General features: G+C 47.9%; 1 long non-coding RNA gene across 1 annotated transcript; it reads right to left on the bottom strand.

The window, feature by feature from the left end:
• Positions 1 to 12,625: 12,625 nt before the first annotated feature.
• On the bottom strand, positions 12,626 to 14,666 carry LOC122127589. The gene is made up of 3 exons (XR_006151206.1): positions 14,629 to 14,666; positions 13,987 to 14,120; positions 12,626 to 12,836 (listed from the first exon to the last, which is right to left on the bottom strand). It is a non-coding gene; the product is annotated as an uncharacterized LOC122127589 (long non-coding RNA).
• Positions 14,667 to 22,123: the final 7,457 nt, after the last annotated feature.

The raw sequence follows: 22,123 nt of genomic DNA, 5'->3' as shown, positions 1-22,123 counted from the left end.
CTAGGATGACAGGCATGAGTCACTGGCACCCAGCTTCCACTTCAAGTTTCTAAGTGGTGAATAGGAGATGATAATGTTATGGGACCTTTTGTGTGTGGGATAGTATTGAACCCAGATCCTCAGCTTCCTGAGCAGGCAGGATGATAGACCTCTGCTAAAGACACCTAACCCGTGACACTTTGCTGCAAGGGAGTCCTTGGCTTGGCACAGTAGAGTGTTAGCCATGAGCATAAGAGGAAAATCAGTGTCCAGGCTCTGAGTTCAAGGTTCATGATGGAGAAAACTAAACCAAGACAATTGTCTGCAGGAGACAACTCAATAGAGTTCAGTATATACATAAACTTGGCTCTGACTTGGGAAATATCTGTGCCTCAAGTTTCTCACCTGCACATTCATCTTACTTGTGGAGCTCTAACAAGGATCAGATGAAAGAATAAACCCCCTGAAGGACTCAGCACCCAGCACCCCAGAAAGGACTCTTCATATAGCTGTATCCCACAAACTGTCATTAGAATTAGGATGTTTTCATCAGTATCACCATTCCTTCAGAAACATGTCACGAACCAAACAAGTTCACATCTAATGGTTTAGAGGAGTGGTTAGTTGGGGGGTGGGGGAGGAAGGTCATCAGTCTCAGGGGTTGCACTCATAGGGTTGTGGGTACTCTCCTAAGATCTTTTCCTCAAGGCTAGAGCTCTACCACTTTGTGCCAGAGCTCAGAGTCTCACAGACTTCTTGCCAGGGCTGAGTTTTCAACCCACCAGTGTCAGATCTCATCCCCTGAGCAGCTAGGGTGAGCCAGCAGCAATTGGTTCGATGGAGTTGGTTTGCAGCTGTTAACCTCTGGCTGTCAGGATAGATGGCAGCTGTTATCTTCAGATTCCCGGCTTTCTCTGTCATGAAGTATTTAAAGTCCTGGCCTTGTATAGTTGCAGTTAGAACATTCTAACTTTTCTTTGGTGCTTGAGTGACAGCACCACTTCCGGCTTTTTCTGTGCATGTGATAGTGTGAAAACGAACCAAGGGTTTTATACATACTAGGCAAGCACTCTACCACTGAGCCCCAGGAGTGACAAGTGTAGAAATAGATTTATAGATAGCTTATATATATATATATATATATATATATATATATATATATATATATACACACACACACACAGATATATATGTATGTAAAAAATAAGAAAGATATCTGTATATTATTAAATTACATATCCTATATTACTATCAATTATCCATAATTAAATTATTCCTTCATTTCTCATTGTTGAAAATATAATAAAATATTTATTGAAAATTAGTCAATGTACTATGATTATTGTTTTTAATTTTTAAATATAATCATATACTAACTACTAATGTAATTGTTACTTTTACAACATTCCATTCATATAGATGTATGTCAGAATGCGTTTCTTAGGATCTCCCGCCATTCGTAGGTGGAGGTCCCGGATTTTGAACCCTGGGCCTAGGTTGCTGGTTTTGGCTATGGCTTGCCTGATAGCCCACCAAACTTCAGCAGTGTAAGGTCACATACTCTTTCTGGGCCCTTTCGTTTAGACCCAGGATGGTCACAATGCAAAGGAAAAAAAAAAAGTAAAACCGCTTTCTGGACCTTCCCAGTTTTATCTTTATTCTTTTCCCCCCTTTCTCTTTTTTTCTTTTTTGTTGGTTGTGGGCCAGAAATCTGGGTCTGGACACTGTTCCTCAACTATTCAGCTCAAGACTAGTGTTCTACCACTTGAGCCATAGCACCACTTCCAGCTTTTTTCTCTTTATGTGGTGCTGAGGAATCGAGTCCAGGGCTTTATGCATGCAAGGCAAGCACTCTACTACTGAGCCACCTTCCCTGCCCTTCTCCTTTTTTTTAAATCAGTCCCGAGATTTGAACGTGGGTGTAGGATCTCAGAATGGGCTGTGGGTCCATTGGCTGCACCCCAGCCTAGGGTGATCGAAGTTGAGACAGAATTGCCACAAGCTGAGTTCAAGCCCCAGGTCTGGACAAAATAAATTAAGGCCGTGACTTGCTCAATTTTTGCTCCATTTGCTCCATTTTTCTGGCAGGCCTGGGATTTGAACTCAGGGTCTGGGTAACTTTGTGACACTGTGGGGGAAAGGAAGCTCACTGTTGTTGAAGACAAGAATTTCAGACCATTTTCCAGGCCTGAATTTAAGCACCAGCACTGGAAAAATTAATATTCATATATGTGATCTTTTTACTACATAGGCTTGCTTATTCCATATGACATTTATTACCCTTATTTATTCATTATTTATTTTATTTAGTATTATTACATATATAACATTTATTTCATTTATTACATCTTATCACATGCATATATTTGCATATAGATTATACTTCATACTGAAACCCAGGATTTTTACAGAGAAGGAAAAAAAATGTGTCAAAGTAGGCAGGATGACAGATATCAGCCACAGATGCCTAGACTGTAACACTTTTGTAAGGGTGACCTTGGGTCCCCTTGGTAGAGTGCTAGCCATGAGCCCAACAGGGAAGGGTCAGTGGCTAGGCCCTGAGTTCAAGGTTCATGACCGAGAAAAATAAACCAAAACAATTGTCTGCAGGAGACAACTCACTAGAGATCAGTACATACATCATTTTGGCCCTGACATAGGGACATATCTGAGCCTCAAGGATCTCATCTGCACAATAATCTGTGGAGCTCTTACAAGCACCAGGTGCAAGAATGCACTCAGTACACCATTCCTCATATAAGACTCATGACATAGCTGTATCCCACATGCTGTCATTAGAATTAGGGTGCTTTCATCAGTGTCACCAAACTACACAAAGTTCACATCAAATGATTTAGAGGGGTGGGTTGTGTGTCGGGGGGGGCAGTGAGTCAGCCACAGGGATTCCACTGAAAGTTTGGGGGTACTGTCCTAAGATCTTTTGCTCAAGGCTAGAGTTCTACCACTTTGAGCCACAGCTCAGAGTTTTGCAGACCTCCTGTCAGGGCTGGATTTTAAAACCACCAGTGTCTGATCTCAGCCCCCCAGTATCTTGAATGTCAGGGCTGAGCAAGCCAGAAGCATCTGGTTCTGTGTAGCTTGGTTGCAGCTGTTTACCTCTGGCTAAGTCAGGTTAGATGGCAGCTCACAGCACCAGACTCCTAGCTTGCTCTACAATGATGTATTTGCAGTCCTATTCTTATATCTTTGCAGTCAGAACATTCTATTGTTTTATTTTGGTGCCAGTCCTGCATCTTAAGTAAGTGTCTAGACACAGTCCCTAATCTTTTAAGCTCAAAGCTAGTACTTGACTGCTTGAGCAACACCATGACTTCTGGATTTTTCTGTGCAAGTGGTAGTGAGGAATGGAACCTAGGACTTTGTACATACCCAGTGAGCACTCTAACACTGAACCCCAGGAGTGGCAAGTGTATAAACTGATAAATTTGTAGGTTGGTAGATAGAGATAGATGGCTCAGTGGTAGAGTGCTTGCCTTGCAGGCCTGAGGTCCTGGGTTCGATTCCTCAGCACCACATAAGTAAAAAGAAAAAAGCCGGAAGTCGTGTTGTGGCTCAAGTGGTAGAGTGCTAGCCTTGAGCTGAAGAGCTGAGGGACAGTGCCCAGGCCCAGAGTTCAGGCCTTATGACTGGACCCAAAAAAAATAAAAAGGAAAATTAATCAATGTAGAGTAATTGTTGTGTATAATTTTAGAATATAATCATATACTAACTACTAATTTAAATGTTACTTTTATAACATTCTATTTGTATGGATGTATATCAGGATGAATTTCTTAGAACCTCCCACCATTCGTTAGTGGCAGTTCCAAGGTTGGACCTCCAGGTCTAAGTTGCTTGTTTCAGCTATGGCTTCCCTAATAGCCCATCAAACATTAGCAATGCAATGTCATGTACACATTCTGGGGCTTGTCATTTAGACCCAGGATGGTCAAAATACAAAGGGAAAAAAAAAAGTAAAACCACCTTCTTGAACTTCTCAGTTTTATCCTTCTCCTTTTTATTGTTATTTTTTTTCCAGCTCCGAAATTTCAAGTAGGGTCGTAGGATCCAGTGATCAGCTGTTGCAGAGATGCAAAGACCTGAGTTCAAGCCCTGTGCTAGGCCATAAAAAAAGTAATAATAACAATAAGACCCTGGCTAGGAAATTGCATCATTTTTCTAGCAGGCCTGGGATTTGAAGTCAGGGTCTGGGTAACACTGTGACACTGTGTGTGAAGAGGAAAGCTCACCGTCTTTAAAGACAAGAAATTCATGGGGCTGGGAAGGTGGCTCAGTGGTAGAGTGTTTGCCTTGCATGCATGAGGCCCCTGGTTCAATAACTCAGCACCACATAAGCAGAAAAAGCTGGAAGTGGCACTGTAGCTCAAGTGGTAGAGCGCTCGCTCACCTTGAACTGAAGAGCTGAGGGACAGTGCCCACGCCCAGATTTCAGGCACCATGACTGGCAAAAAAAAAAAAGAAAAAAGAAATTCAGACCAGTTCCCAGGGCCTGAATTGAAGCCCCAGCACGGGAAAAAATAATATTCATATATATGAGATCTATTTACATACATAGGTTCTACTGCATATGACATTTATTACCCTTATTTATTTAGTATTGTTACACATATAACATTTCCTTTATTATATCATATCTCATAGGATACATTTGCATATGGATTATACATGGTATTGAGACCCAGGACTTTCACAGAGAAGGAAAAAAATGTGTCAAATTGGCTTCTTACTCCACAAATAAATTTTTGGCCATGCTGGAATTTCAACTCAGCCTACATTGCCCAATCCATAAATGGGGTACAGTCTTAGCACACCAGCCTCCAGCAAACTGAGCATCCAGGAAATTCTGAGGAACTGTGATCAAGCGACAGTAGTGCTCAATAGATGTGTAGATTGATATTATATATATATATATATATATATATATATATACCTGCACCTATATGCATATATATATTTACACACACTTACAAAGAGGGAATGTGAAGATGTTATTAAATTATATATATGTTATAACTAATTATTAGTTACTAAATTATGACTCCATTTAATGAGGTATCATGGTTGAATACTTACTAAAGAATTAATTAAAAATTAGTCAATATCCTTAATCATACCTTGGTGCTAGAATGAAGATTTAAGTCCAATAATTTTTGTGTGGCATTCTAAAATAGAATCATGAATTAACTGCAAATTTAATTATTACTTTTATAACATTCCATTAGCATTCACATGAACAGGAATGAGTTCATCAGGATCTCCCTCCATTTGTGGGTGATAGTCATAGCATTCGAATTCCAGGCCTGGGTAGGTTACTTTGAATGAAAAACATTGGAATGACACCGTGAAGATTTCAGATTGTCATGATTAAAAAAGAGAACAACGAGAAGAAAAGAAAGCCAGGTGTCAGTGGCTCCTGCCTATAACCCTAACTCCTCCTGAGGCTGAGATGTAGAGAATGCCAATTTGAATTTATCCGGGGCAGGAAAGTCCACAACACTCTTCTTTTTCTAACAGATCACAGGGGAAAAAAAAATATGAGTGGGGCTGTGGCTCAAGGGCAGAGTGCTATCCTTGAGCAAAAGGAGTTCAGGGACAGGGCCTAGTCTCATAGTACAACCCTGGACCTGCCTAACCACCCCCCCCCAAAAAAAAAGGAGGCAATAACTCCATGTCTCTGTGTATGGATGGATGATGTATGGATGATGGGCATTCAGCAGGTTGCCCATGTCCATCCCCCCAACCTGGGCAAGTTCTCAGAGAGTCCTAAGTCTGAGCCAGCAGCTTGAACAAAGCATCCTTCTCTGCCATTTAATAACTGAAGCCCCGCCAGCTTTGCCTGGGCTGTGCAACAAGTGCCTTATGTTCTGGCTGAGATGTCCCATCGGGTCACCTAGCAGCCAGCCACTACCTCCAGGGAGACCACAGGTCCTAGGCTTTAGGAGTTGTCAAAGGTTCTCGCTCGATATTCTCTATCCCTCTGTCGAATATGTGAGCCTACTCCTCTGGGGCCTGGTGTCTATTACTCATTCACCATTCCTCATTGTCGAGTCACAGGTTGGTCCCAAATCTTAGCAAATATATGAAATAGCCAGCAATTTCTGCACCAAAAGGGGTAAGCCAATAAATCCCACCCTCATAGTTCCTGTCAGAAGTGAGCCTTGGGCTACAAATGTGGCTTAGTGGTAGAGTACTTACCTAGCACACACAAAGGTCTGGGTTTGATTCCTCAGGATCACAGAAACAGAAAAAGCCAAAAGTGGCACTGTGGCTTAAGTGATAAGAGTGCTAGCCTTGACCAAAAGAAACTCAGGAACATGCCCAGACTCTGAGTTCAAGCTCCAAGACTGGCAAAAAAGTGAGCCTGCTGAGACATATTCTTCTGGTACTCATAGGAGGGCCAAGGTTAGAGGTAAGAGATAGGGTAGAAGACAGTTGCTGGTGTCTCACACCTGTAACCTTAGCTACTCAGGAGACTGAGATGTGAGGATCACAATTGCAGGCAGGAAAGTCTATATGAGACACTTTTCTCCTATTAAACACTCCAAAAGTCAGAAGTAGAGCTGTGGTTCAAGTAATAGAGTGCTAGCCTTGAGCACAAAACCTCAGGGATAGCATCCAGGTCATGAATTCAAACCCTAGGACTGGCAAACACACACACACACACGCACACACACACACACACACACACACACTCACACACACACACACACACACTCACACACACACACACACTCACACACACACACACACACTCACACACACACACACACACACTCACACACACACACACACTCACACACACACACACACACACACCAAGCTAGAGCATTTGCCAGTCAGCCTGCACAAGTTCCATCTCTAGCAACTCAATATTAAAAAAAAGAGGGAGAAGGGAAGGAAAAACTTCCTCCTGGAGGTGATATAACCAGTGCCAAAATTCCGCAGGAGTTCTAAGATGTGGAACAAGATAGAGAGCCTCAGGCAGAAGGTACAACATGCACAAAGTTTCTTGAGGTGTGGTGTAGAATAGGTGGTGTGGGTGGAATGAAGGTTCTGTGGCTTCACACAAGTCCGGTAATACACTCAAGGCTGGGTCAAGGCTTGTACTTGAGCCACAGGGAGGGCAGAGGGTGGAGGTCCCAGAATGGGGCCCAGGGGGAAGATTAGCTTGGCTTTTCACCATGGACCCCAGCCATTTCCTGTGGCTGGAAGCCTATTTTTCACAGCTCCTGACCCTCAGGCCTCCTTTGCATGGAGGACTCAGGGCAAATGCAGGGAAGAACACATGCTTAAGGAAAGCTTCTAGCCCAGTGCCACTGGTGGCTCAACCCATGTAAATCCTAGCTACTGAAAAGACTGAGATCAGAAGTCGTGGGTCAAAGCCAGCTCAGGGGAGGAAAGTTAGTGAGACTCTTCTTGCCAATGAACTACCAAAAGCCAGAAATGGAGCTGTGGCTCATGTGGTAGAGTGCCAACCTTGAGGCAAAAGTTAAAGAGACCGGAGCCCAGACCCTAAGTTCAAGCCCCAGTACTGCCACATAAAAAATAAAGAAAAGCTTTCAGGAGTTCCTAGTCCACTGTAGTGAAAGTCCAAATCAGTTGGGTGCTGGTGGCTCATGCCTATCCTCCTAGCTCCTCAGGAGGCTTAGATCTGAGGATCGTCGTTCAAAGCCAACCTGAGCAGCAAAGTCCAGGAGACTCTGATCTCCAATGAACCACAGGAAAACGGGAAGTGGTACTGTGGCTCAAGTGGTCAGTTGAAGAGCTGAAGGGACAGAGCCCAAGCCCAGAGTTCAAGCCCCACCTGGCCTGCGTGAACCTCACTCTGTGGCTCTAGGCAGAGTAATTTCCAGTGGACTGCTAAGGGTCTCCCAATATCTAGGTGTCCTACAAGTCTTGAAAGCAGCCTCTTTGGGAGACTTTTGCTACAGAGCGGGCCAAAGTATCAGAGAAGGGTCTAGTTTTGGGGCACTGAGGTCATCAGCCAGGTCATCAGAATGGCATCTGTCATGGGTGCAGTGTGGATCTGAGCAGTAAATCAATATTTCAGACCAGGTTTCTGGGCCAGGAGGGGCAAGAGCTGCAAGATGGCACAGCATGTAATGCCTACTCACTGGGGCAAATTTGTCAGGCACACCTTGAGTGGGTGTTGAGTTGGGTTCATGAAAGATTCGTAGGCTCAGGAATCCACAGCTGGCTGGCTGCTGCTTGTAGCAGTGGCTATGCCAGGAGTCCCAGGGCTGAGAGCACTGCTTTCCTCACCAATGTTCAGCGGCAGATGAAGGTCTGCAATCATGCACCGAGTATAAACGAGCATCCATCATGTTCTTCCCTTGGTCCTGTACCTTATGCATGGATGGAGGTGCAGGTTCCATGGAACTTACTGCCATCACCCAGAACCCTCAGCCCAAGAAGGAGTTGGGGAGAAATAACTTATGTGTCGAGAGTGTACTATGATTGTGCCTCTCGATTGCCTCCAGTTCTAGCTCAGCTCATCATTACCACCTACCTGTGTGTGTGTGGGGAGGGTAGGGGGGTGGGTGCATGGGTTCATCTTGGTGCTAGGGCTTGAACTCAGGACACAGACTCTGTCCCTCACTTTTTTCATTCAAGGCTAGCAACTCTACCACTTGAGCCACAGCTTTTCTTCCAACTTTCAGGTGGTTATTGGCAAAGGAGAGTCTCATATACTTTAGAAAAGTGAGCTGGTGATAAGAAATGTACTCATTATGTTGCCCGTGTAATTGTAACCCCTCTGTACAGTATTTTCACAAAAAAAAGTCCCACTGATACCAGAAAAAAAAAAAAAAGAAAAGACAGCTAGGCTGCCTCTGAATGCCAAACCTTAGGTCTCAGCCTCCTGAGGAGCTAGGAACATGAGAGCATGAGCTATTAACATCTGGCCACACTGTCCTTCTTGGCTAAGACAGTGTACCTCTCTCCCAGCCTAGCACCTAGCTACAGCTAACCTTCCTCCCCCTCCGCCTACTCCTCCAGGCTTCAGAGGAAACATACCCTCCCCTAAGGACATAGAAATAGGATACTTGACAGGTTTGAGCTTTATGTTCTCCACACAGTTAAGGGCTTTTGGGAGCTGATGTGGAGATCAGAGATCTAGGCCAGGGCAAGTAGACAGCTGTTAGAACAGAAGACAGTATGAAGAGACATCCTTGCAGCTGGATGCCAGTGGCTCATGCCTATAATCCTAGCTACTCAAGGCTGACACATGGGGATGAATCAAGATTCAAAGCTAGCCTGGGTGGGCAGACTCTTATCTCCAATGAATCACCAAAATACTGGGAAGCAGAGCTACTGGAGTACAAGTGCTACAGCACCAACCTTGAGCAAACAAGCTAAAGGATACCACCTAGGCTCTGAGTTCAAGCCCTAGTAAACACACACACACTAACATCCTTAGCAGGTGCCAGTGGCTCATACCAGCAATCGTAGCTACTCAAGAGGCTGAGCTCTTGAGATGGCAGCTTGAAGCCAGCCCAGGAAGAAAAGTTCGTGAGACTCTTATCTCCACTAAACTACTAAAAAAGATGAAATGTGAGCTGTGGTTCAAGTGGTAGAGTGTTAGATTTGAGCAAAGGAAGCTCAGTGCCTAGGCACCTTCCCCTCCACCCCCCCACCCATGCACCCCGCCCTCAGGCCATAAATCCAGATGTTGGTCATCCTAGATCTCACTTCCACTCCTGCCACTTCTACAACATCCACAGAAGTGGCCTGTTTCTGGCCAGGTCTGGGTTAAGAAGTGAATGTATACAAGGGGGGCATACCCAGGTCAAGGCTAATGCCCCAGAACATTCAGGTATTGGCCATACCAGTCTCTCCTCCCCCAATTCCCTGGCCCTGGAATCTAAAGTCTGTGCCTCTGTATTCTGGGCATCCAGAATTCTCTAGGATTGGAGAGGCCCAGCTGGGGCTGGAAGATAGACTTGCCTGTGATAAAGTACGTTGACATTTCCTAGACACCACCAGACACTTCCAAGCCACCTTGGCCTCACCTCCAATGTAGCCCGGAATCCTCCTTGCTTGGGCAGCCTTCAGTCCGCTATCAAGCTGGAGTTGGCCAGAGCCACTGGCAACCCCCTTCCCCCACTCACTGCCGGCCTGCTGAGAGGGACATGCAGCCAGAGGTCTAGCTGAGGAAAAGGGCAGGACATCCCATGTCTGAGTTCCCTACCCAGAGACAGGCAAGACTTTATTGCAGATGGCCCGGCTGACCCAGAATCCCCTGCAGGCAGCAAAAGATTTGGACAGCTGGACTTGGGCCCCAAAGAAAAGCTTGAACTCAGGTCTCTGGCAATTTAGCACTCATTGTAGACCCTGATAGGAGGCTAAAGGCAAGGTCGGTGTGGAGGAGGGGCACCATCCGAGGTCAGAAAGAGGCAGACAGGCACCCAGGAAGGGGACAGAGAAAGATGAGGGACACACACACACACACATACACACACACATACAAATATGGCACTGGTGTCTCACACCTGTCATCCCAGCTACTCAGGAGGCTGAGGTCAAAGCCAGCCAGTACAGAAATGTCTGTGAGGCTCTTATCTCAAATGAACCACCAAATAGCTCAAGTGTTAGAGCTCTAGCTTTGAGCACAGAAGCATAGGAACTTCACGTAGACCCTGAGTTCAAGGCCCAGGTCTTCTACATCCAAACACACAGATACAGACACACACAAACAAAAGACACACAAACACACACACACACACACTGGTAGCCCAAACCCTCAGCAGTCCCTGAGCACCCTGAATATTCCACCCCAGAGATGATGGCGCTACCATCTTCTGACCAACTGTAGACAAACCTCAGAGCCTCTCACATGTCTGAAATGGTTCACAACACATCATGGCATTTCTACTGTACACACTGTTATGCAGAAAATTCAGCTACCTTTTGTTTGGTTGTAGGTTATGGGGTTTGAACTTTGGGCTTGCCAGCAGGCCCTTAGCTCTTCAGATGAAGTTGTGTGCTCTACCACTGGAGCCACAGCACCACATCCAATTTTCTGGTGGTTCATTGGAGATAAAGTCTCACACACTTTCCTGCCCACGCTGGCTTTGAACCATGATCCTTAGATATCAGCCTCCTGAATAACTTGGATGACAGTTGTGAGCCACTGGCAGAGCCCGGCTACACCCAACTTTTTTTTTTTCTTCAGCTCTTTTCTTTCTTTTTTTATTGTGAAAATACTGTAAAGAGGCGTTACAATTACATGGGCAAGATAAGGAGTACATTTCTTACCAAGCATTGTAGCCTCCTCCTTTGTTTCCCCTTCCCATCCTTTCCCAGCTTCCCTCCACCCCCCAACCAAACCTCCCCCCCCCACAAAGTTGTAAAGTTCGTTTTTGATATGACAACTTGTACTTCTTATTGATGCAAGGGTCAGCCTGTATCCTTATTTAAACGACTTGTTTTTCCCCTTCCCCTCCACAAATTATACCATAATTAAATACAGTGAAAGCAGGGGTTGTACTGTGGGGGAGGGACATACAAAGCAACAAAGCAATAATCTTATAAATGCATTGGAAACAAATGCATGAAAGAATAAAACATTTAAATATATACCTTAGGGTTCATTTTCCTAACATTACCTTATCTAACCTTTTCTGCTTGACTCATATATATACTAAATATTGCAAATAAAGGAAACCATGGTACCTAAGTATCTTTGGGCTTGGCTTACTTCACTTAATATAATTTTTTGCAAGTCTTTCCATTTCCTAACAAATGGGGCAATGTCATTCTTTCTGATGGAGGCATAGAATTCCATTGTGTATATATACCACATTTTCTTGATCCACTCATCTACTGAGGGGCATCTGGGTTGGTTCCATATCTTAGCTATAGTAAATAGTGCTGCAATAAACATAGTCGTGCTGGTAGCTTTAGTGTGGTCTTGTTTGTAAACATTTGGGTAAATGCCCAAAAGTGGGATTGCTGGGTTATAAGGGCGCTCTATGTGGTGTCTTTTGAAGAGCCTCCATACTACTTTCCAAAGTGGTTGAACAAGTTTACACTCCCACCAACAATGCAGTAAGTTTCCCTTCTGTCCACATCCCCTCCAGCATCTGTTGTTATTAGAGTTCTTGATTTTTGCCATTCTAACTGGGGTGAGGTAGTATCTTAATGTTGTTTTTATTTGCAACCCTACTACTTCACCATCTCTTGCAAGCAAGGAAGGGGTATGTTTCTTTCTCGTTTGGTTTTTTGTTTTTCGTTTTGGTTGAGGCACTTGAACTCAAGGCTTGGATACTGTCCCTGATGTCTAATTTTCCTCAAGGCCAGTGCTCTACCATTTGAGCCACAGTGCCACTTCCAGTTAGAGATTGGAGATGAGGCTCTGGAGGTAGTTTCCTGTTTGGATGGAAAATGAGATCCTCTGGATCTCAGCCTCCCAAGTGGCCAGGATGACAGGTGTGGGATGACAGATGTGAGCCACCGGCTCATGGCTTAAGGTGTCTAGTCCTTCAGAATTTCCACCTAGTCCTTCTCTAGACACTACCACCTAGACGCCCCTCTACCTCCTTCAGGGAAAGCAAAGGGAGGCTAGAATCTGGGTGGGACCATGGGGATTAAAGGGCCCGCTCCCCATCACTAACCCCCTCTAAGCTCCCATCTGCCTCCTCCAGATTGCCTGGTCTTCCAGGGTGGATCAGACCCACTAGGAGTTCTGGGGCTTGCCCTATGTCCCCATGCCCCACCCAACTGATACCTGAGCACTTCTGGGGCCAGCTGCTCCATGTCCCGGTGGAAGACATTGGGAGGATTGCTGATAACTGGGCCTAGGAGTGCCCAGGGCAGAAGGAGTGTCCAGCTCCCCTCTGTCAAAGTAGACACAAAGCACGGATGGATCTACTAAGAGCTTCAGGGCATAGCCATCCACCTGTCACAAAGGTCACTGGGAAAACTGTTTTATGGTGACAGCCCTGGGGCCTGAACTCATGGCCCGGCACTGTCCCTGACTTTCTGTGTCTGCAGGGGAGTGCTCTTTCACCTGAGCCACGGTGCCACTTCCAGCTTTTTCTGTGTATGCAGGACCGAGGAATCGAACCCATGCTTTCCTGTGTGCTAGGTGAGCCCTCTACCTCTAGGACGCAATCCCAGCCCTAGATAGCTGTTCTTCTGTGACCCCTCAGGCCTGTCTTGGGACAGTCTCGCACATCTATACCAAGTCTCTCACCAGCAGCCCTGGCTGAAAATGAACACGCTCTGCTATGTTGTCCATCATCTGTAGCACCTTTGTTCTCTGTGCTTCCTTCAGATTCTCCTTGTTAAGCAAGACCCCCTTTTCAAGTGCTGTTTCCAAGAAGCCCTTTCCAATCACCTTGGAAAAGCTGGAGCCTCTCCGCTGTGCAGGCTGCCAGTCTTGTCAGGCTCTGCCCTCCAGCCAGTGTGGGTTGAGAATGCACGAAGGGGAAGGCCTGGATTCCACCACCAGATTTCTCAAGGCCCTGATACACCACCCAGGGGCAGGTGTTGTATCACACTCCGTGAGAGGGGCCTGGAGCAATCTGTGGGCAACATGACAGGGCCATTTCTTTTTGTGGGCTTGAACTGAGGATCTGGGAGCTGTCTCTCTAAGTTTTATTGCTCAAGGCTGGTGCTCTACCACTTGAGCCACAGCTCTACTTCTGGCTTTTTGGTGGTTCCATGGAGAGAGGAGTCTCTCTGGCTTTCCAGCTCATGGCTGAGGATCTTTGATCCTCAGATCTTTGCCTCCCAAGTCACCAGTATGTCAGGCTTGACCCTGAGCCAGAGGTGATGGGCACCAAAGGCTTTTTGGTTTTTGTTTGCTTCCGTTTATCTCCTGTGAACTAGCAAGCCCAAGTTAAAATAATCAGTTACAGGGGATCAAATTCTTCTCCTAGGTCAGTTAATCCAAGGAGATAAAGGGTCTTTGGAAAAGGCCAGTCTGAGTTGGCTTAGGGGTGTTTGTGTGTATGTATGTGTGTGAGTGTTGGTGATACCTACCCTCTTCTGTGATGCCTCATCCTCCCAGCAGGGAGTGCATCCAGAATCCTGACCCCAAGGGAGGTGGATGAGGGAGAGTACCTAAGGTTACATCCAGGGGGATGATCCCAATTCTGTCCTGCAACAGATAAAGCCTGGACAGATAAAGGAGAGAAGGAGAGAGTTAGGGGAACATGAAAGGGAGCCCCTTATCTTTGGCTACATGTACCAGTGAGAAAACTGAATACATCTTTCTTGGTAGTCAGATAGAAAGATGTACACTATTCATTTATTTTATGATTGTGTTAGTCCTAGGGCTTGGATTCAGGGCCTGGGTGTTATCCCTGAGCTTCTTTTGTTCAAGGCTGAGGCTCTACCACTTGAGCCACAGCACCACATCTGGGTATTTTGTGTGTGGGTTTGGGGAGGGAGTTGGTTTATGGGAGATAAGAATCTCCTGGACTTTCCTTCCCGGGCTGCTCTGAGTCACAACCATCAGACCTCAGCCTTCCAAAGAGCCAGGATGATGGATGAGAGCCATGAGCTCCTGACCGCCACCATCCATTTATAATCCCTTAGGCCTAGGGCCAGGCCACCCACACTAGACCTCCTTGTTGGGAGTAGGAAGCAGACATGACTGGGTTTGATACTTCAACAGCCTACCTATCTTTGAGCATTGTTCTGGGTCAGTCCGATGGAGGCTTCTTCCTTATCCACAGCAATGACTTGGCTCTGTCACAAGAACAAATGTCCCCCCAGGAGGTGTCAGGTCTGGGGTCTTTCCTCTGAACCCCGACCCCTTAACCAAAACGACACTCCCCAGCAAAGGGTAGTACACACAGAGTGTATTTATTGTCTTATAGCCAGGGTCTTGTCAGATAGATGGGAGTATAGGTCAGAGGCCCGGGATTGTGCTGGGCAGGGGGACAAGGTGACACCTTCTCATCCACTTTCCTTCAACGGTGTAGCAGAGGGATGTGGGGAAGGACTCATGGGATGGACAATGAATAACCGTCACGGTCTATCCAGGGAACAGAGGGGCTTACCTCATGAAGCTGCTTCAACAGGTTGAGCAAAACAGCTCCTGACCCACAGCCTACCTCCAGAATGAGAGGGCCACCTTGGGTTCCAGCCACATGGGAATGCTGGGCCACCTCCTCCAGCACTCATTCAACCAATTCCTGAGAGAGAGGGAGAGAGAGAGACAGAGACAGAGACAGAGAGAGAGAGCGACAGAGGTTCAGAATTACACTTAAGCCAGGTGCCAGTGGCTCAAACCTATAATCCTACCTACACAGGAGACTGAGATGTGAAGATCTTGGTTCATAGCTGGCTCGGGAGGAATGTCTGTGAGACTCTTATCCTCGAAGAAGCAACAGAAAACCGGAAGTGATACTGTGGATCAGGGGGTAGAGTATTAGCCTTGTTCTGAGGAGCTCAGGGATAGCAGCCAGGCCCAGAATTCAATCCCCACAAATGAGAAGAAGTGGACTTCCCACTACAAGAAATGGACTGAATAACACCCACTGTCCTAGGAAGCATGGCAGAGATATCAGGCCAAGATTCCTGTCAGCTGGAGGTCATGAGCAGGTCACCTGGCTTCTCTATGACTCATTTTCCCCAGCTGGAAAAATGAATAGAATGAAGGATCCCTTCCTCATGGGGACAGGGTAATGATGAAAGACAGCCATGTTTTGTTTCATAATCCCACACCTGTTGCAGGATTAATAACAGACCCCATCTGAGCCCTTTCCTAGCATCTTCCTGTCATATGCTCACAGAATTATTGAGAACTGTATCTGACACCTGCTCCCTCTGTGCCTGGCCCTGCTCCAGAGATCCCTCTGTATTAGTCTCTTATTTACTCACAACTGTCCCATGAGGAGACTGCGGTCCGATGGTTGACATCCAACCCAGAACTTCACCTGTGGTCAAGAATCGGCTGCCGTGAACTAAGAGTTAGGGTCTATCCATCTAAAATGATGACTGAGCAGGGCGCTAAATGTCTACCACCACACCCCCCACACACACACAGACACATACACAAACACACCTCCACCATCCTTTGCAGGCAAAGATGTTTTACTTTCTTTCTTTTTGTTGGTTGTGGGGCTTGAACTCTGGGTCTGTGTGCTTGAGCTCTTCAGCTCAAGTTCAGCACTGTACTACTTGAGCCACAGCACCACTTCCGGTTTTCTGGTGCTGTATTGGAGAAAAGAGTCTGAGGGTCTTTCCTCCCCAAACTGGCTTTTACCCTGATCCTAAGATTCAGTTCCTGAGTACTTAGAATGATAGCCATGAGCCACTGGAACCTGGCCAAAGATGCTTTTCTATGCCTGTCATCCTATCCCCTCAGGAGACTGAGATCTGAGGACTGCAGTTGGATGCAACCCTTGGCAGCATAGTCATTCAGAACTCTTTTTTTTTTTTTTTTGTCGGTCGTGGGGCTTGAACTCTGGGCCTGGACACTGTCCCTCAGCTCTTCGGCTCAAGGCAAGCGCTCTACCACTTGAGCTACAGCGCCACTTCCGGTTTTCTGGTGGTTTATTGGAGATAGGAGTCTCACGGTCTCTCCTGCCCAGGCTGGCTTTGAACCGCGATCCTCAGATCTCAGCCTCCTGAGTAGCTAGGATTACAGGTGTGAGCTACCAGCGCCTGGCTTTATCTTCAATTAAACACCCAAAAACCTTGCAAGTGGAGCTGTGGCTCAAATGGTAGAGTGCTAGCTTTGAGCATGAAACAAGCCCCAGTTTTAAGCTTTTTCTAGCATAGACCCACTCAAAAAAGGGAAGCAGGTGAGCACACGGGAGCTCAAAGCTCACACATAATACTCAAGACTCACAGAATAGACCTCATCATGATCGGATTCGCTAGATTCTATGTCCTAGGTCATGGCAGTCTTAGATGGGACTGACCATGCACCAACTCAGGACATTCAAGCACAATCTCATACTGTGGATCCCGTGACCTAATCAAGGACTCAAGATCTCTCACTGTCCTGCCTTGACAGTGGGCAGTCAGGTGAGATCTAGTTATCCAAACAAAGGATATGGGAATGAATGAATTTCTCAGCCAAGGGATGCAGACTGGAGGGCTCTAGGTCCCTCTCTCTCAGGGAGGAGAAAAGGGCTGATCCATCTCAGTAATATTCCTGGGTTTGAGTATCCTCAAAGAAACAACCCTGCTCAGAGCGCAGTGCCTCTGGTTTTCTCACCAGCCTCGACCTTCAGTCCGCCCTCTTTAAATCCCACATCTGCCATCTAGACTAAAGGCTGAGCCAGCAAGGAGACCTACCTCTACCTCTCAGAAAAGCAGTCACAGGGCCCAAAGTCCCCTAGAGGAAGTCTCAGAGCAACACGGGTCTGACTCTTGCCCTCATTCCCTGGGTGTCCTGTTCCAGTGGCACACTTACCTCTGTCTCTGGTTGAGGAATGAACACTGGGGGTGTCATCTTCAGATTGAGCCAGCAAAAGTCCCAGTCCCCAAGGATGTACTGCACAGGCATCCTGCAGTGGATGACAGACAGTTTGTCAACCGTGAACCCAGAGTGCCAGGACTTTTAATAGCCATGTGGCTGGGTTGAAGATTCTATCACTGATGGTCTATGTTGTCAGTTGAAGTCATGGGTCCAATGACCTGACACACTGGATCTGGGATTGTCCTCCCTCTTCATCTTCCTGCTTATCCCTTGCCACCCCGGTCTTGCCACTCCCTCACCCTATACCTCCCTAGCCCTTGGACAGTTTCTTCTTATCTGACCAGAAAATAAACTCCGTGAGCCAGGGGAGATTGAAACTCTGTGAGCCCTAGGGTCTACCGGAGGCTGTTTCCCTCTGCAGTCAGCGACCACTCAGATTTGGATGTCATGAAGTTGCTGATGTCATGAATGGGTCAGTGGCTTGGTCCTATACACTAGCTTTAGGCTCTGAAACTGTCCCCACAGAGATTGTGAATGGTTGCTCCCTTGATCCAAAGACTCCAAACCAAGGCTTGCATGCTCCCTTCTTCCTTCCTTTCCTCCTTTACTCTCTCTCCATCCTTCCCACCTCTCTTTCTCTTTCCTTTCTTTGTGTCACTCCTGGGCATGAATTCAGAGCCTAGGTGCTGTCCCTGAGCCTTTTTACTCAAGGCCAACAGTCTACAGCTTGAGCTACTCATCCACTTCTGGCATTTTCTTTTTGGTAGTCAGTTGGAGATAAGAGTCTTACAGGCTTTTCGGCCTGGCCCTTAAGCCTCAATCCTCCTATCTCAGCCTCCTAAGTAGTTAGGATGACAGTTGTGAGGCACCAGCATCCAGCTCAAACCAAGATTTCTTCATGTGCTGTGGAACCAGCACTGGAACTTTTCATCGTCTATTACCCCCACTCTCTCCCCCCCAGGAACTGGCAGACACTGTAATATTTTGTTAGATAAATAGATGAGCATCTGTCTATGACAATACTACAGAAAAGTCCCATCCAACTCAGGTAAGCATCCTGGGTGGGGGTAAAGCCTGATGTAGCTCTCCCACAGTTCTCCCTCCTTTGTCTTCCCACCCTCCTGGTGCTACCGCACTTAACTCTTTTGGTTCCAAGGATGTGAGCCATGATGTACTCACTGTATTCTGGGGCCTCTGGGATGCCTATCTTCTCAAAGATCTCTGTCCAGCCACTGACCAGCTGTATGGCACTCAATTCCCCACTCAGCTGTGAACAAGGTTGTCGTGAGGCAAAAGCCTGGCTCAAGGGGCCTCCTCTGCACTCCCTAGGGCCAGACAGGATGGTCCACCATATCCAGCCCCCAATTTTCATGTTGCAGAAAAGGATCCCTGAGGCATCCTGGGTCTCTGAATCTCCCAGAGTCCAGTACAGGTCCTGGGAATTGTCTCTGCTCACAGTGATCAGGCTGAAGATGGCAAGGTCACAATCTCTGCTCCCCACAACATCCTCGACTGTAGTGCTCACCCTAGAGAGAGCCAGAGGAGAATCGGCAGCTGCTGCAGAAAGGCAGTCAAGGCACGTCGTTCATAGCAGGAGACCCTTTGGCTCAGGAACTCTGCTTGTGCTGCTTGAATGTCATTGTTTGGTGGCTGAAATGGTCCATCTCATTTGACCCAGTATCCCAAGCATTAGTGGAAATTGCCAGCTTCAAGAAAAAACCCTGGAAGGGGCTGGGAAGGTGGCTGAGTGGTAGAGCGCTTGCCTTGCTTGCCTGAGGCCCTGGGTTCGATTCCTCAGCACCACATAAAAAAACAAAAAAAAAAAAAAAAGAAAGAAAAAACCCTGGAAAAGCTGGCATTTCAACTTGTCCCAATCAAACTTAAAGGGTTCCAAAGTCAGTGGTCCCCTTTTCCTTCCAGACAGCCTACAGCAGGTTACAGAAAATGGTATTCAGAGAGCCCTAGCTAACTGCCATGCCCTGATCCCAAGTAGGCTCCAGCAGGGGGAACACACTTGCCTACCATTGCCCAGCTAGAAACAGCCCAGGAGGGACACAGATTGGAGTCTGCAGGACTCCAGGGAGGACTACCCACCAGTTCACTGCCCCTAGAGGGAATCCATGTCACCATTGGGAGCCCGGAGCCCCCTGCCCAGATGCCCGCGTACACCATCAATACCCTGGGTAAGATTCCCCTCTCATCCTCAGTCGTGGTGAACCATCTGCTATGTCACACCGTTCGTCACTTCCCAGACCCTCCTAGATTCACAGCCTCTGCCCTACTACCTCCCATCTCGTTCTCTATTTACATTTGGCAGATTCATTCCCAACCTTGAATTAGCTCCAACTATATACACCAGAGCAGACTGTCTGGCTGGAAGAGTGCACCTGTGATCACAGTAGCCTCATGAGCCTTCTGGCTGAAGACAGAAGAGCAGGTGTCCACTCTGGTCTGTGGTTCACACAGGCCTCCTAGGGGAGACCCACGCAGGTCCAGCAGCTACTGTGGGCTGCAGGAAAGGGGAAGAAAGAGGTGGAAAGGAACATCTACTGAAACCTTCTCTAAAGGAGCCATGAAACGGTAAAAGAGAAAACAAAAATTATGGCTGGGCTCATACTGGGCATTAATTGAAAAAGAATAACAAATACACACATACACACAAATAAAATGCTTTTGCTCTTTTTAGACATGGTGACTGTACAATGAGAAAGATAATCTCTCTTTCTCTTTCTCTCTCTTTCTCTCTTGCACATACACACACACACACACACACACACACACACAAATTCAGAGCAGTGTCTCTCCTGAGTTTGTTGGTTTCTCATCTGGGCAATGTACTAAGTGGAGCACAGGGGTTCCCTTGTCAGAATCAGGGGATCTCACCCAAGGGGAACAATGCTCTAATAATACAGAACAACCCTGATTCTCCCTTTCTCCAGGGTCAGACCCTTCCCATTGGGAACAACCAGCCTTGACTCCCCATTCACCAAAACCCTAGGCCAGGACGCTGGGTGAAGGAGTCCCAAGACAAGTGGCTTCTCAGAGCCTGGACAGAAAACAAAGCAGGTGCCTCCAGAAAGGTGTCTGACCTGGGGTTGGGTTGTTTTTATGGACTTTGATTGGGTCCTAAAGGCTGTATACATGGTTGGACTCCCTACTTCCCTCCTACATACTTCTGGGCAACTTGGCAAATTCTTGGGGAGGACTAGGAGACCAGATGGACTGGGAGCACTAGCAGAAGCTGGCAGAACTGGGAAATGTGATCACCCAGTCAGAACTGTTGAACGCTGGGGTTGGGGGAACAGGCCGGTTGTATGTGTGTCAGAGGGGGTGTGTTTTTCTCCCAAATACCCACCTTCTATCTGACCCCAGTGCCCTCACCTCTCTAGTGGGCTCTTCTGGGAATGTCCTCAGGTGAAAGGGTGACTGAGCACAGAAGACAAGGGCTCACACAACAACGGGGTCTATCTTCTGCATCCAACACCCCCCTGCCCACCAAAAGGGAAAAGAACCGAGAAGGCAGGTGTGGAGGTGCAGCTCCCCACCTCTGATTAAAGCCACCAGGTTCCCACCAGGGAGAGGAAGGGTGCAGATGCACAGCTGTGTGGCTCCCACTGCTCCAGGCCAGGGGCTCTGTGGTGCCCCACCTCCCCATCCCTGCAGCTCCCCTTTTCCTGGAATACTGGCCACTAGGGATGAGGGTGGGATCCCCGGGTGGACACCCACCTCCACCCCCCACCCCTGGGGTGCATTTGAGGCAGAGCCAGGACAGACTGTGGGGCACGGGGGAGGCGCAGGCAGGAAGGAAGGGGGAGGCAAGAGGCAAGGGTCTGGGTCTGCGAGGGTTGGGAGGAAGGGTAGAGTGGGGGACGAGGTTTACAGGGGGGGTTGTGGGGTGCGGGAGTGCAGGTCGCCACTCACGTGTGCTGCTGGGAATAGCTGTAGGCTGTGACTCCGGGTGGCGCCGGGAGTCTGAGGACCGACGGCCAGAACCAAGTCAGGGTCACAAGCAGGCCAGGGGCACACCAGCTCCGCCAGGTGACTGCTAGAGGCTCCGCAGGTCCGAGCCAGCAGCGCCATATTTGAAACGCAGCGCGGGCGCATGGTGGAGCTGCACACAGTCTCTGCTCCTCCTCAGCCACCACCGCAGCCTCAGCAGCCTCCTAACCTGTGGCCGTCGCTGCCTCAGCAGCCACTGCCTCTGCCGTGCTCCCCGCACCGGGACCTCAGACTCAAGGCCACCATGGCTGGGCGCATCCGAGGGGCTGCGTGTGGCGGTGTGCCTGCCGTGCAGGCACATGCTCTGCGTTCCCGGCCAGGACCTACACTATGATCCCAGCAGCAGCCAGCCACTGAAGCTGTTTCCACGGGTGCTAGTGCTCGTGCTAGTGCTCGAGCTTGCTCTTCTCCCAGCTCTCTCTCGGCCCCACACTCCTCTCCTGGGCCACCCTGCCCCGGCTGCACACACACCCCTGCCCCCTTGGGTTCTGGCGATTGCTGCCACCAAAGTGCGCTCCTGGGCCCCGCCCCCTCCTCCACTGGGCCCCGCCCCCCAGCCCTGGCCACAATTGCAGCCCTGACTGGGCCCTGAGGCTTCTAGACCATGGCAATTGCAGCCTTACCTCAGCTCAGCACTAACCCCCACCCCCAGTACCAGCCTAGGGGATCGAATCGCCCCTCAGCCCCACCCCTGGAGGAGACTCTCCTCCATCCTCCTCCACTCCATACACCAGGCAGGTG

Source organism: Dipodomys spectabilis, unplaced genomic scaffold (genome assembly GCF_019054845.1).
Source record: "Dipodomys spectabilis isolate Male_0828 unplaced genomic scaffold, ASM1905484v1 ptg000304l, whole genome shotgun sequence".
Classification (NCBI taxonomy): Eukaryota; Metazoa; Chordata; class Mammalia; order Rodentia; family Heteromyidae; genus Dipodomys; species Dipodomys spectabilis.
Note: the sequence above shows the minus strand (reverse complement) of the source record. Positions and strands in the feature narration are given on the sequence as shown.